The sequence below is a fragment of the Eulemur rufifrons genome, chromosome 1, assembly GCF_041146395.1.
Source record: "Eulemur rufifrons isolate Redbay chromosome 1, OSU_ERuf_1, whole genome shotgun sequence".
Classification (NCBI taxonomy): Eukaryota; Metazoa; Chordata; class Mammalia; order Primates; family Lemuridae; genus Eulemur; species Eulemur rufifrons.
The window spans coordinates 73,914,446-73,928,421 of record NC_090983.1 but is presented as its reverse complement, the minus strand read 5'-3'; the positions used below and the strand labels follow the sequence as shown (position 1 = coordinate 73,928,421).

The 13,976-nt window shown below is 41.8% G+C and overlaps 1 protein-coding gene across 4 annotated transcripts in view; it reads left to right on the top strand.

Annotated features, from left to right (window-relative positions):
- The window catches only part of KIF5C (kinesin family member 5C), a 155,381-nt gene that overhangs the window by 14,268 nt on the left and 127,137 nt on the right, over positions 1–13,976 (top strand). Inside the window, exon 1 of one of the 4 annotated variants that reach the window (XM_069457958.1) lies at positions 3,134–3,138. The exons of the other annotated variants lie outside the window; for them this stretch is intronic. The gene's annotated coding sequence lies outside the window, so the exon portion shown is untranslated. Of the gene's footprint in view, positions 1–3,133; positions 3,139–13,976 lie in introns of those variants that run through there. 4 annotated transcript variants of the gene reach the window in all.

Here is a 13,976-nt window from a genome sequence, read left to right as displayed (position 1 = left end):
AATGGCCCCAAGTGAATTCCATTGGAACTAGCACACCTGGCTCAGTTGCAGGTGGAAACTGTCTCAGGTGGGCACAATCCTCCTTGCTTCCAGGGACACAGACTGGGGACGACCAAAGAAGCCCAGACCATCCAGAAATGTAAGTCACTTTCACTCCCAGAAGAGACAAGTAAATAATGAATTGTGGTGGAGTTAGCTATTAGTCCAAATTCAGAATCCCAGAATTTTTTTGTGTCTTTGGAACAGAGGTCACCTTTTTTCTTTAAAGTTCTGTTCAATTCTTATGGAGAAGTATGCCAAGAAAGAGATTTTACTGGTGGAGTTTCTAGATTTCTCTTTTAAGAAACTATCCTGTCTTGGAAGAATCTCCATCATTCTTGCATGTTTTCAGCTCTTACACGAAGCTCTCTTTCCCTGACCGTACCAACCACAATCTCTCTCCACTTTGAATTCCTATAGTATCTATGTTGTATGTGATCTCATGACTTTTTGGCCTTAAATTGTTATTAGTTTTGGTCATATTTCTAATGACATTGTAAGCCATGTGTAGAGACAAGGACCATCCATGTTTTGCTCCTTTGTACTTCCCAGTGCCTTGTCCATAGAAGGCACTTAATAAATATTTATTGATCTCTTTGTTGATTCTGGATATCTTTATGTTGGCATATTTAACTTATCTTATAGATTTTTGATTGGTTGTAGGCTGTGGGGAGTAGTTAAAAAACAATGTTAAAGACAAATGCCATTTTTCTGAGCAGACCTGGTAAGATAGCATATATCATATTTAAGATGCTATAAGAAAATTGGGGAAGAACTGCATTCAGCTTTGTTAAAAATTAGGAGAGCTCATGACACTGATGGTGAGTTAGAAGTGGAGGGTTGGGGTGGGCTAGTGATTAGTAAAAAGGCTCCCTTCCAAAACACATTAATTCTTTAGAGAAAAATATTGGATTCACAGCATTTCTCAAGAGTACTCCTCCATTAGCTGCTAAAAACCCTGCTGAATTATCCATTACTTTGGGCCTATTTGTTTAGAAGCAACTGTTCTGATGGAAGCTCTCTGACTTGGCGAGTTCCCAGTAAAATTCTCTGAAATGGACTTTCACACTTCACTTTCCTCTTACTGGGTTTTTCTCTTGTTTGAAGTCCTGAGAAAGCAGATCTTGTTAAAGACAGAAGCTTCCTCCTGAGGCAGTGTAAGTTCCGCCCTGTTTGAGAGCCACAGCAAAACATCAGCTGCAAGCCCTGAGCTGGTCGATGGTGTGGACAGTGGCCTCAGTCTTCTAAAGCTTAGATTAGTTCTTGGCAGAGGATGGACAGGGAAGGGAGGGGCCTGGGCACAGGCCAAAGCTAAGTCTGAGTTATCAGTTTGGAGATTAAGTTCTAAAGAAGTGAAGAAATACAGCTACATCTTTCTTGTTGTCCACAGTAATGATCTTTTGAAGTAATAATATTAAAAATTTTTTTCTTTTTAAATTTATATACAGTAATACCACTTTTTTGGTGTATAGTTCTATGGTTTTGACAAATACATAGAGTTTTGTAACTGTCCTGTATGAATTAGTTTTATATTGCTGCTATAACAAATTACCACAAACTTACGATGCTTGGGACAACACAAGTTGAGTATCTCACGTTTTCCATAGGTCAGACATCCAGTGGGCGGACTGATTTTTCAGATTAGAGTCTCCTAAGGCCAAAATTAAGGTGTTGGCAGGGCCATGTTCTTTTCTAGAGGAACTAGGGGAGAATCCATTTCTCTGCTCATTCAAGTGGGTGGCAGAATTCAGTTTCCTGTGGTTGTAGGACTGAGATTCCCATTTCCTTGCTGGCTGTCAGCCCGGGGCTGTTCTTAGCTTCTAGATGCCACTCTTGGGTCCTAGCCACTTGGCCCCCTCCTCCATCCTCAGACCAGCAGCAGCAGATAGAGACCCTCTCATGCTTAGAACCTCTCCTGCCTCTTCTTTCATGGCATGTCACTCTCACTGACTCTTCTGCTCCTACTTTTGAGGGCCCATCTGATTACATTGAACTGCCCCCACCCCTAATCTGAGATAATCTCCCTACTTTAAGGTCAGCTGATAGCAACCTTAATTCCATCTGAAATTCCACCTGCAAAGTCCCATTTCCCATGTAATGTTAACATATTCACAGATTGCAGGGATTGGGGTGTAGACATCTTTTGGGGCCATCCTTCTGCCTGTCACACGCCACCATAATCAAGCTACAAAACAATTTCAACACTTAAAAAAAAAAGCTCTCATGCCTCCCTGGCATCTACTTAGCTATTCTTCCTCTCTATAATTTTGCCTTTTCCAGATTGTCATAAAATGGAGTCATATATTAAGTATCTTTTTGAGTCTGGGTTCCTTCACTTAATAATTTTTTGAGGTTTATTTATGTTGTGTGTATTATTAGTTCATCCCTTTTTTTTCTTAGTAATATTCCATTGTGTGGATATACCACAGTTTATCCATTCACCTGTTGAAGGATATTTGGGTTTCCTATTTGGGGTAATTGGTAATAAAGCTGCTATAAGCCTTTGCATATAGATTTTTTTTAGTATAAATTTTTATTTCTCTTGGGTAAATACCCAGGGATGGACTTGCTGGCTCTCATGGTAACTATATGTTTATGAGAAACTGCCAAAGTGTTTTCCAAAGTGGTTGTACCATTTTGCATTCCCATCTAAAAGCAGCAACATTTTAAACCAAAGCTTTAAATAGTAGTGTTGAGATTTACCAGTCTTTCCTTCCTCTTTGCCCTAAGTTCAGGGATGTTTATATCTCCTGAAATGGATTGGTGGTTTCCTAAGTGTTCCCTCTGAAATCCTGGACTGCATGAACACAATGGAGTAGCTGTAATCGGAACATGTCACCGGAGGCCACTCACTATTCACAGTGAGCACACAGTACTGGGGAGAGAAATGGGGTAGGTAGAAGCAGCAGGAAGAATGAGACAGAACTGAGTGTCGGTGCACTAGCTAGCTGTGGCGCTTTTTTCGAGTTGCTTGGCTTGTTTTTCCTGGGCCTCAGTTTTCTCATATTTAAAGTGGGGTTAATAATTACTTATCCCACAGGGTCATTAGGGTGAAATGCAATGAAGTGGTGAGAGTGTCTGGAACAGAGAAAATGCTCAGTAAGTGCTAATTATCTTCCATGTTTCCTATTCCCCTGATGATTTTCCTTATTTTCAGAATTAGCTTTGCCCCCCAAAATTACTGCTTTATTCTGGCCTATCCCCTGAAAACCCTTCTTACATTCCCATTTCTTAGCCATTTATTTGTTCACTCTCTTCTGTTTGGAATGGCCACTGTTTTCATCTTATTTGTGGCATTCCTAACCATCTTGGAAGGCAGAGCTCACATTCCATTTAGTTATAGACTATATTAGCTGTTCCTTTAATCTGCAGTGATCACGTGTTAATACTAGATTTTGTGTGTGTGTGTGTGTGTATCTCCATCTCTCCATGTAAATTATAAGCTTCCTGGGGGCAGGAGCTTTTTTCTTCTTTTTCTAAAAAGTATCTGTCTCCTTCACTGTAGTTGTGTAGTTGCTTAGTAAATGTATCTTGACTGAGGGTTTTTTTTTTTTTTTTCCCTGTTCTTTGCTTGGAATCAAGTCTGCATAAATGCCAGGTTCTGTATTTCTGTAAATCACTTGGGTATCACTGTAGACTCCTTCCGCCTCCACCTTGCCTGTCTGGCCCAGCTTCCCTATCTAATGAGCTCTTCTCCCCACCTTTGGTTTCCCTTTAGTCCCTGCCTCAGGTTTCTCACCTGTGTCTACTTATTAAAAAAGCAAAAACAAAATTACCTACTCCCTAATGGTCTCTCTTGAGTTAAAAAAAAAAAAAAAAGTAGCCCCTTGACAGATCCAATTTCACCTTATTTCTCCTAGGGTTTTTTTTTTTTTTTTTTTTTTTTTAAATAAAGTTCTATTTTTGTGGCTGAGAAAGCTCTCCCCTTTAGCCATCTGCCACACGTCAAATTCCTTTTAATAGGAATTGAGTTGTTGAGTTTATGGTTATTTGTAAATATCACAGAGAATTTGGGAGAAAACAATTTTAGATTCATCCATAGTTTCTCCCAGCACCAAACCTGAGCTTGAATCAGACAACCCAAGATAAACTCCTAGCTCTGCCTCTTTGTAGTTGTGTGAACTTGGGCAAATTGCCAAACCACACTAAGTTTCAGTTTCCTCACCTGTAAAACAGATAGCAACACTGTCCACTGTCGGGGTGGGGGGTCGGGGTGTTGTGATGTTCAAGTCGCTAATGCGTGTGGCATGCTAAGCACAGTGGCAAGTCCATAGCAGGCATTGAGAAAATGTCCACTATTATAAGAGCCACCAGTGGTATTTTCTCTGCACTGTTGTCAGACTGATTAATCTTGGAAAGGTCCAGAGTCTCCTCAGGTTGGAACCCTCCCCTTGAGCATCCACTGTATACTCAGTAGTACAGTTCATTTATTTTGTAAATCTGTCCTTTCCTCCAATTAGGCTGAAAACTCCTTGAGGGCAGGAACTTGTGTCCCATTCATTTCCATCTCCAGGGCCTGGAGCGGTGCCTGGAACAGAGTAGTTGCTCAGTATAAGACGTCTTCTGAAAGCAATGAAAGGGCACTGACCCTCCTTGACTGGCAGACTGTGGGGTCATTTGCTTGGATTGTCGCTTTGACCTTCATCCAGCTCTGGCAACTTGTCTTTCCTACTTTACACATCTTTATGGTTTTGTTGTTATTGTATTAAAAGAAATAGCTTTTTTTGGGGGGAGGTGTGTTCCAGTATATTATATGCTCAATGAAAAAAAATGCAAAAATCATGAAGAAAGTAAAAAGCAATTTTAATTTTACTAACCAGAAAACATTAACATTAACATTTCATTGTATATTCCAGCTCTTTTCTATTCTTGCAACACACTTTGTTGTAAAACAAAGATATGATTTTATAAAATCTATTTAAAAACCCACTGTTTTACTTAATGGTATACTTCAGACATCAGCATTTTTAAAGTTGATTATAATTTCATTATATGTCTAATCAATACTTTTCTACTGATAGACATTTGGGTTTTTGTTTTTTTTTTCTATTATAAACAAAGACATGATAAACATCAGCACATATACCTCTTTGTGTACTTGCCCAATTATTTTGGTAGAATACATTCCTAGAATCGGGATTCTAGGATATACTATTATAGATGATTTTAAGGCATCCAGAGAGCAATTTAGAAAGGCAAATTGTCCTCTGTTTTATGGTCTTCTCTGCTCACCCTATGGAATCGCTGCCTGTTTGTCTTGGAAGGCTTCCCTTCATATATGAGCTAAAGAGTGTGTGCTTCCTCATGCACTGTTAACCCCCAGATCCAGAACACAGCGATGCCTTCAGACTTTTCATGTAAACCATAGGATTTTGTAGGCTGTCTCTTGTCAGTTTCAATATCCTAAAGGATGTTGTCTCTTGGAGGTGATCAAAAGCTAAGCCTCTCTCTAGGGGCAGACAGAGATAGAGGCCAAGATTGTAGTCTTAAAGAAAAACAGGCTGGATGTGCCCTTTCTTTTCTGTGCTCACACTGAATGGCCTGTGATATCTTCTGGGCAATAGTAAGCCGAGAAGGGGGATAAAATAGCCCTCTCAGAGAAGCCCTAGAGAGAGCTGTTTTTATTCTTCCTCCTCGATTACTAGGTGCTCTTTTAAAAAACTTATTATATAAAATTTCAAACATATACTAAAATAGAAAGAATAACAAGTACATGTACCCCATGTGCCTATCAGCCAGTCTTAACCATCATCAGCAAATGGCCAATCTGGTTTTTTCTTTACTCTCTTAACCTTTCTCCCCAACCACACCAGATGACTTTAAAGTGACATTTCACATCATTTGATGCACAATATTCAATATGTATGGCTTTATTTTTAACATAGCAGCAATAACAGTAATATAACTAAGATGTTAACATTTCCCCATTGCCTCATAAATTTCTTCCTGTAGTTGCTTTGTTCAAATCAGTGTGCTAGGCACTGTGGATTTCAAGCGAGGAGAAAGAAATGCTCATACACATCGACCTTGAAACAAGAGGAGGCTTTTGCTGCAATGGACTTGTCTGATGCAGAAACACTTGGAGCCGTCAGGACTAATCGAGATTCTCAGCCCACTTCCCTTAACACGGTCATGTCCTAGTTATCCTCTTGAATCCAACAGTGCCTGTGTGGCAGTGTCACCTGGAAAGCTGTTTAAAAAACTTCCTGCTCAATGGCGTTCCTGCTGCTTCACCTTGCTGTAGTCAGCTGTGTAAACGTCAGGGACACAGGCAAATGCATCTCATTTGTCTTCTGTACCCTCCCTTACGAGATTGCTATCAACTGCATTTGGAGCAGTTCTTTGGTGTGCCTTGGTGCATTTCATAGTACCTTTTCTGTCAGTGAATACCTATCCTTGATGTGAATTGAACACTGGAAAATACATCCACAGAACTGAAGTGAAAACATAGTTGAGAACAGGATTCAATGCAACACAATACTTTAAGGAAACAGGTTTTTAGTTCTCTCTTTATGTTTCTTATTACTCTTCTCATTAAAAAAAAAAAATTCTGAAAGGAGATAGGGTTGGAGGAAAAGTGCAAATAAAAAACAAATCCCCATAATTTATGCCTTTAAGCTTCTTTGACTGCAGGGTGTGGTCTTAAGGGCTGCAGAGCAGTAATATTATTTCAAAAGCATTTTCTATGATGATCTCGGCTCCATAGTTCTGGATTGACAAATCGCAGGGACTCTTCCTTTGCCAGGCTCTCTCATAGAGTGATCTCTCCCATTTTCAGGTCTCACTTTGCCTCAGGTGGGAATGCAGAACAGTCTGCTTCAATTCTCTGAGGAGGTTATATCATAGTTTTTCTCCAAACGCCCTGTCTGGCACCTTACTCCTCAGAGATTATTGATTTTCACCTGGGAATCTGGGTAAAAACAACTCCAATAACATTAGAAACTTCAGATGGTTGTGGGGAAAGGGACTTCTGTTCCTCTTTCGTAGCCACCTCCTGCCCCAAAGAAAGGGACAAATGGCAATCTGATTGATAGAGGCCCAAACCTCTCTTGGTCCTGGTTGCTGGGGGCAGGATCCTGGGTGAGGCTGTCACATCCTTCCTGTGTCTGGCCTCTGGAAGCTGACCACCATAGGGTCAGACTTCCTGGGCTTGCTTCCAGGGGCTACTTTTCTCTCGCCTTTCTGCATGCTGTCCAGTGGATAAGTTAGGCTGGGTCCACAGACTCAGGCCCAGCTGGGCTGGTCTCAAGGTTCAGAACAGGTTAAGTGCAGGATGTTGGGGTGGTGAGGTGAGAAAATTAGGAAGACCATGTGAGCCTTCTCACCTGAGACTTTGGCCAAGCTCTGCAGTGGGGGATGATGGGTGCTGGTGCCATACCTAGGTGCTGCTTGGATACCTGGAGTGTCACTATTCCTGTCAAGTGCAAACTTGCCCACTCAGCAGGGAGGAGGGGGCTGACTGCTAGGGGAGGTTTCTGGCATTCCTGGGTCCCTGGGACTTATGTTGTCTTGATAGCATCAAATCCTTCTAATTACTAATTGTTTGTTTAGATAATATTTGTGAAAAGTAGACTTTAGAAGAGAAATGTTTAGCTCTTCGGTAATAATTAATTACTTCACTAAACAACACAACCTGCTAATTATCTGTTCAAACAAGTGGGGGAAGAACACCCAAAGTTCTATATCCTAGAGTAACAGCACTTGCTTGCTTATGAGTTTGTTAAATTTTTCTTTTTCTTTTTTTTTTTTTTTTTTTTTTGAGACAAAGTCTCACTCTTTTGCCTGGGCTAGAGTGCTGTGGCATCAGCGTAGCTCACAGCAACCTCAAACTCCTGGGCTCAAGCAATCCTTCTACCTTAGCCTCCTGAGTAGCTGGGACTACAGGCTTGTGCCAACATGCCCGGCTAATTTTTTCTATATATATTTTTAGATATCCAGCTAATTTCTATTTTTTTTTTTTTTTAGTAGAGATGGGATCTCACTCTTGCGCAGGCTGGTCTCAAACTCCTGAGCTCAAAGGCCTGCCTCAGCCTCCCAGAGTGCTAGGATTACAGGCGTGAGCCATTGCGCCGGCCAATTTTTCTTAATAAATATGGTTCTTGGTCAAGACTAGCTTGAGGATCTATTTTAAACAATATTTTCTGGTCTAGACATTTGAAAGGGGTAAAATATACACCTATTTAGTAGTTACTTCCTTAGTGCTATTAACAATAAATCTAAAGTGGTAACACAGATTAATGGAAAACTTGAAATTAAATGAGTTCTTTATTACTACAAAAATGTTTCCTTTTATAAAGAGCTGTTTTTATGTACTGCAGAGTTTTTGGAACTTCACTCTAACAGTGTGCTGCCCAATATGGTAGCTGTGTGTGACTGTTGAGCATTTGCAATGTGGGTAGTCCAAATTGGGGTGAGCAGGAGTTATAGGATATACACCAAATTTCAAAGATTTAGCACAAAAAAAGTAAAATATCTCATTAATATTTTAAAATATTTATTACATGTTGAAATAACAATATTTTGGATATATTAGGTTAAATAACATATTAATAAAATGAATTTTACCTCTTTTTACTTCTTTTAATGTGGCTACTGAAACATTTAAAATTACACATGTGGTTCTCTCATTTGTGGCTGGCATTGTATTTCTGCTGGATAGCACTGCTCTAACATTTATTTAGAAGTGACAGTCTGATTGCCTTTTTGACTTTATTAATTTCAGTTCTACCTTGGTATATTGAGGGCCTACTGTGTGCTAAGCTCAGTACTAAGCGTCCTGGATTTGCTATGATAAGAGAAGATCCCTGCCATCAATAACCACATAGCCCAATGGAGGAAAGCAAGTAAAAAAGAAAAAAAAAAAAAGTTTGTTATGAGTGTCCAAAGGCAAATAGAAACAAAGTCCTGTTGGCTTAAAAAGAGAAAGTGTTACAGCAAGTGTTGCAGTGAGTGGTCCGAGGACAAACCGAGCCACACACAGAGAGTCGGAGAATCAAGGTTTATTCGCCGGCGGGCTCAGAGGGGTCTCAACACCAAATTCTGAGCCCTGTCTACCCAATTTTTCCCACTTTTATTAAGTTGGGGTGATCCAAGGGGTGGGGTCTCAGGTGACTAATACCCGTCAGGTAATAGGTTAGTTGATGTGTTGGTAATAGGTTAGTATTATGTTGATGCACCAGGTAATAGGGCAGTTGATGCACCAGGTAATAGGTTAGTGTTATGCTGATGTGCCAGGTAATAGATTAGTTGATGGGCCAGGTGATAGGTTAGTATTATGCTGATGCGGGTCTTCCGTGAGGGGAGGGGGTCTCAGGTGGCTGCTGTGCCAAGTAATAGATGGGGGTTTTCCTTATCAAAAGCACATTGAATTCTGTTCTGGGAAACCTTGGGCAGAGGGACCATTTGATCCTTACCTTGAAGCTGTGGTAGGAATCTGATTAGCAAATGTAAAATTTGCTTCTTGATCTGCAGTGACTGTGTAGTTCTGTGTAGCTTATTTACATATTTCAGTTTTGTTTTTGTTTGTTTTTTGAGACAGGGTCTTGCTCTGTCGCCCATGCTGGAGTGCAGTGGTGTCATCATAGCTCACTGCAGCCTCAAACTCCTGGGCTTAAGCGATCCTCCTGCCTCAGCCTCCCCAGTAGCTGGGACTACATAGGGGCACACAACCACGCCAGGCTAATTTTTCTGGTTTTTTTTGTAGAGATGGAGTCTCCATATGTTGCTCAGGCTGGTCTTGAATTCCTGGCTTCAAGCAATCCTCCCACCTCGGCCTCCCAAAGTGCTAGGATTACACGCGTGAGACACTACATATTTCAGTTTTGAACATTGTTTCGAAAAGTTGTGAGACGAGATTTGTGTTGTAGGCTGGCCTCTCCCTTTCCTCTTCACTCCCCAAGGAGTGCCACCCCCGAGGGTTCCCGCTGAGAACTCGTGGGAGGACAGCCCATGGGGGCGTCCTGTCAGCACCGCGGCAGATTTGTGCTGCGTTTGTGGTGGGTGACATTGAGAACACCTAAAGGCGATGCAGGCGCGTGGTCTCTGAGGATTTCCGCCCCCACCCCGCTGCCTGTCTCTCCCAGATGCCCCCCGCATGCGCTCCGCAGCCGGCGGTGGAGGGCACCCGAGCCTGCTGGCCTCCCCGCTGGGCCTCGCCTCTGCGGGGGCTGCCGCTGCTCCTCGGTCGCCTTCCAGCGCGAGCTGTTTTCAATTTCCAGGCGAGGAGCTGCGGTGATTGCAAATCTGCCACTTACCTTCTGTCACCATTCTGTTGCTAATGCTAGGAATGATGAAACCTCTTGTCCTGGAAATGCATTTCCCTTTAGCACCAGCGCCTTCTAACGGGGTCCCTCTGCGGTACGGGACAAAAGCGCGCATTAGGAGGCCCAGGTGGTGGGAGGCGCGGTGTGGGAAACCAAGGAAACCGTCTTTGTCACTCACAGGTGCTGCTGCTTTGTCCTGGCATCCGTGTGTGGAAGAGGTCGCTTTGCAGGTGAAGGCCACACAGCTCTTTGGAGAAGGAGTTTGATTATGTGCTGAAAAATCTCTCTTCCCCACCCCCACTCACATTCCCGTTGATCTGGGTTGGCACAGAATTGATTTTTCCTCCTTTGTAAATGGCAAAAACGCTCTGATGGTGACATGAAAGCACAGCAACAAAAGCAGCCATAATCTCACCACCCTACGTCATCCATTTTATTTTTTCTGTCCTTTCCTCTCCTGGTGGGTGCTTAACATTTTAAAATATTAATGTGTATATCCGACCATGGATATACAGTTCTGCTTTTTTTTAAAATTTTTACCTAAATTTACTCCATAAATGGTTTTCCATGTTGTGTATTATCTTCATGTTTATACTTTTCAATGACTGCTTAAATGTTCACTGGGCTGATAAATCACAATTTGCTAAGCCATCTCACCGGTGTTGGTCATCCGGATCTCCTCTTTCCCCTTACTCTAAGTGACGGATTAGTGAACATCTGCATGCATAGAGCTGTTTTCTTTTGTTCAGTTATTTCAAGAGGTTTGAATTCTCCAGAAGCAGACTTACTGGGCCCAGTGCTGTGAACATTTTAATTTGATCCTGTTAAATATTATCCTATTGCTTTCCATAAAGGGTCTACTGATTCCTGCAGCCACCAGGGACGTATGAGTGTCCCATTTGGCAGTGAATTCATTTTTGAAGTAAAGGAAATGAATCATTTGGAAAGGTTATTTGTGTAGCAGTGGTCTGGGATTTACATATCTTGAGGATTTATTTCCCTGTCTTTTTTCTTCTGACTTATATGAATTTTAAACTAATGGTATAACTAGTAAACTATCCCAGAGTCAGGCTGGTGCATGGGTAGTCTCCCGGGCTACAGAGAGGAGGGAGGTGTTGCTGCACCCTGCCCCCAACATCCATCAACTGGCAGAGGAATTGACTGTAGGTGGCGATTTACGTTTGGGACCAACTCAGGATTCTTCTCACAGGCTCACAGATAGAATAGTTTCTGCTGTTGCATTGGATGAGCTGCAGATCTTTGGTATCTTAACAGCAGAACCCACAGGATGCATTTGGCTAGATGATCTGGCCACGTTTGACTGTTTCTGGTAGGAATCCATTCTTCTGGGAGGTGTGGTGACACCACACAAAAGATATTGCTTCATGCTTTGGTGGTTATGTATGCTCCTGGGACCAGCATGTCTTTATTTCTGGAAGAGCTCACCCACCAGGCTCATCAGACTTGGGGGCATCACTGGCAAACCCAGGGCTGGGACAGGAGAACCTGAGTAAAGTAAACAAGAAGATAACTATAAAAGATAACACACATCTCCTTTCTTATAAAATTTAGTGTGAGTACAAAGTGCTGCTCTCTATTGCATGGGTTTAGTCACTCAAACACAGAGATCTTTTTTGGTACTGTAACTATCATGTTGAATATCATTTTTTTAAGAAACTAATTGGTTTGTGAACATTTTACCTGTAACTCTGGTTAAAGAATAGCTTTTTAAAAAATGGTAGATTAAGACATACTCATTTTATGCAACTCCAAGACCACAGAAGGGGATGAAGAGAAAAGGATGGAATAAGAATTTTTACAGGGGAGAAAAGGTATTCAGCACGATCACTGTGTGTTCGAAGGATGAGGAAGCATGTGAGCCACTTTTGAGAGGCCTGAGTACAGAGGAGGCAGTGAGGTGGGTGGACAGGAGGGGGCCGGATGTGGAGGGTCTTGAAGGTATGCTAGAGGAATTGAAATTTGATTGGGTTGACTTGTTGCTCTACTGCAGCCTTTGGCTGGCTCAGAAATACTCCCATGAAACACTACTCTTTCAACGTTGTGTCCTTTGGCCTCAAACAACCCTTTTCAGGTTCCCATGAAGGCGGGTACTGTTGAAGTTTGCTTTTCACAGTTCTGTGGCTGGTAGTACAATGCAAAACATTCAGTTTTCATCCATCCCAAATGAGTTTCAATTGTTGTGGGTTCTTTCTTTCTTTTTTTTTTTTCAGCCTGGGTTTCCCTCTGTTGCCCGGGCTAGAGTACAGTGGTGTCATCATAGCTCACTGCAACCTCAAACTCCTGGGCTTAAATGATTCTGCTGCCTCAGCCTCTTGAGTAGCTGGGACTATAAGCGTGCACCAACCGCGCCCGGCTAATTTTTCTATTTTTTGTAGACTCTGGAGTCTCCCCCTGTTGCTCAGGCTGATCTTGAACTCCTGGCCTCAAGCAATTCTCCCGCTTTGGTCTCCCAAAATACTGGAATTACGGGTGTGAGTCACCATGCCTGGCCTGTTGTGGGTTCTTGACTTAGCATTCAAAAGAATTACTAGGGCCGGGCTCGATGGCTCACGCCTGTAATCCTAGCACTCTGGGAGGCCGAGGCGGGTGGATCGAGGCGGGTGGATCGCTCGAGGTCAGGAGTTTGAGACCAGCCTGAGCAAGAGCGAGACCCTGTCTCTACTAAAAATAGAAAGAAATTATCAGGCCAACTAAAAATATATATAGAAAAAAAATTAGCCAGACATGGTGGCACATGCCTGTAGTCCCAGCTACTCGGGAGGCTGAGGCAGTAGGATCTCGTAAGCCCAGGAGTTTGAGGTTGCTGTGAGCTAGGCTGATGCCACAGCACTCACTCTAGCCAGGGCAACAAAGCGACACTCTGTCTCCAAAAAAAAAAAAAAAAAAAAAAAAAAATTACTATATTAATATCTTGTTTAATTAATTAGTAGTTGTGGGATGGAGTTGTTCTTGCTACTGGTTATCATAGATAGATCACCAGATTTCAAGGACTTGACACACAATAAAGTATGGATAACTTAAGCCATATTTAAAATACATAGTAAAGCATAAGAAAGTAACTTAAGCCATTTTTTCTGATGATATCCATGTTATCCATGATATCACAATTTGAGATATTGTACATGTCAAAGGCTCCTGAGTGTACAACAGTAGTTTAATGTCTGTGGGTCCTGCTTATTATTTTGAGGGAAGAGGTGGTAGAAAACAACCCTCAAAAATGGCTTAATACTGGCAGAATTTCTTTAGCACTAAATTTCCTTCCAGAATATGTAACTTATTCTGGAAAGTGACTATGGGAGGTTGGAGGGAAGGTACATTTCAACCTGGATACTTAGGAGGACCATATTTACAGAAAATTCTCCCACTTTTTGTAGCTAAGATTACCCCCTTTTTATTCATTCACCCCACCCAACCCAATATAAATAATTACTAGAATGTCTTGATTAACAGAACTGCAGACAATGCATGTGTTACTGCTCTTCTCACAGACTTTATGGACCTATTTCATGAAGAGTAATATTTTTCCTTGCTTGCAAAATATTGTAATTTAACAGCGTAGTGATGACATTTATGTAAGTGCTTTACATATATTAACCCATTTATTTTAGTCTTCAGTGTAACCCTATGAGGTAACTGCTAGTGGCTTATCCCTTC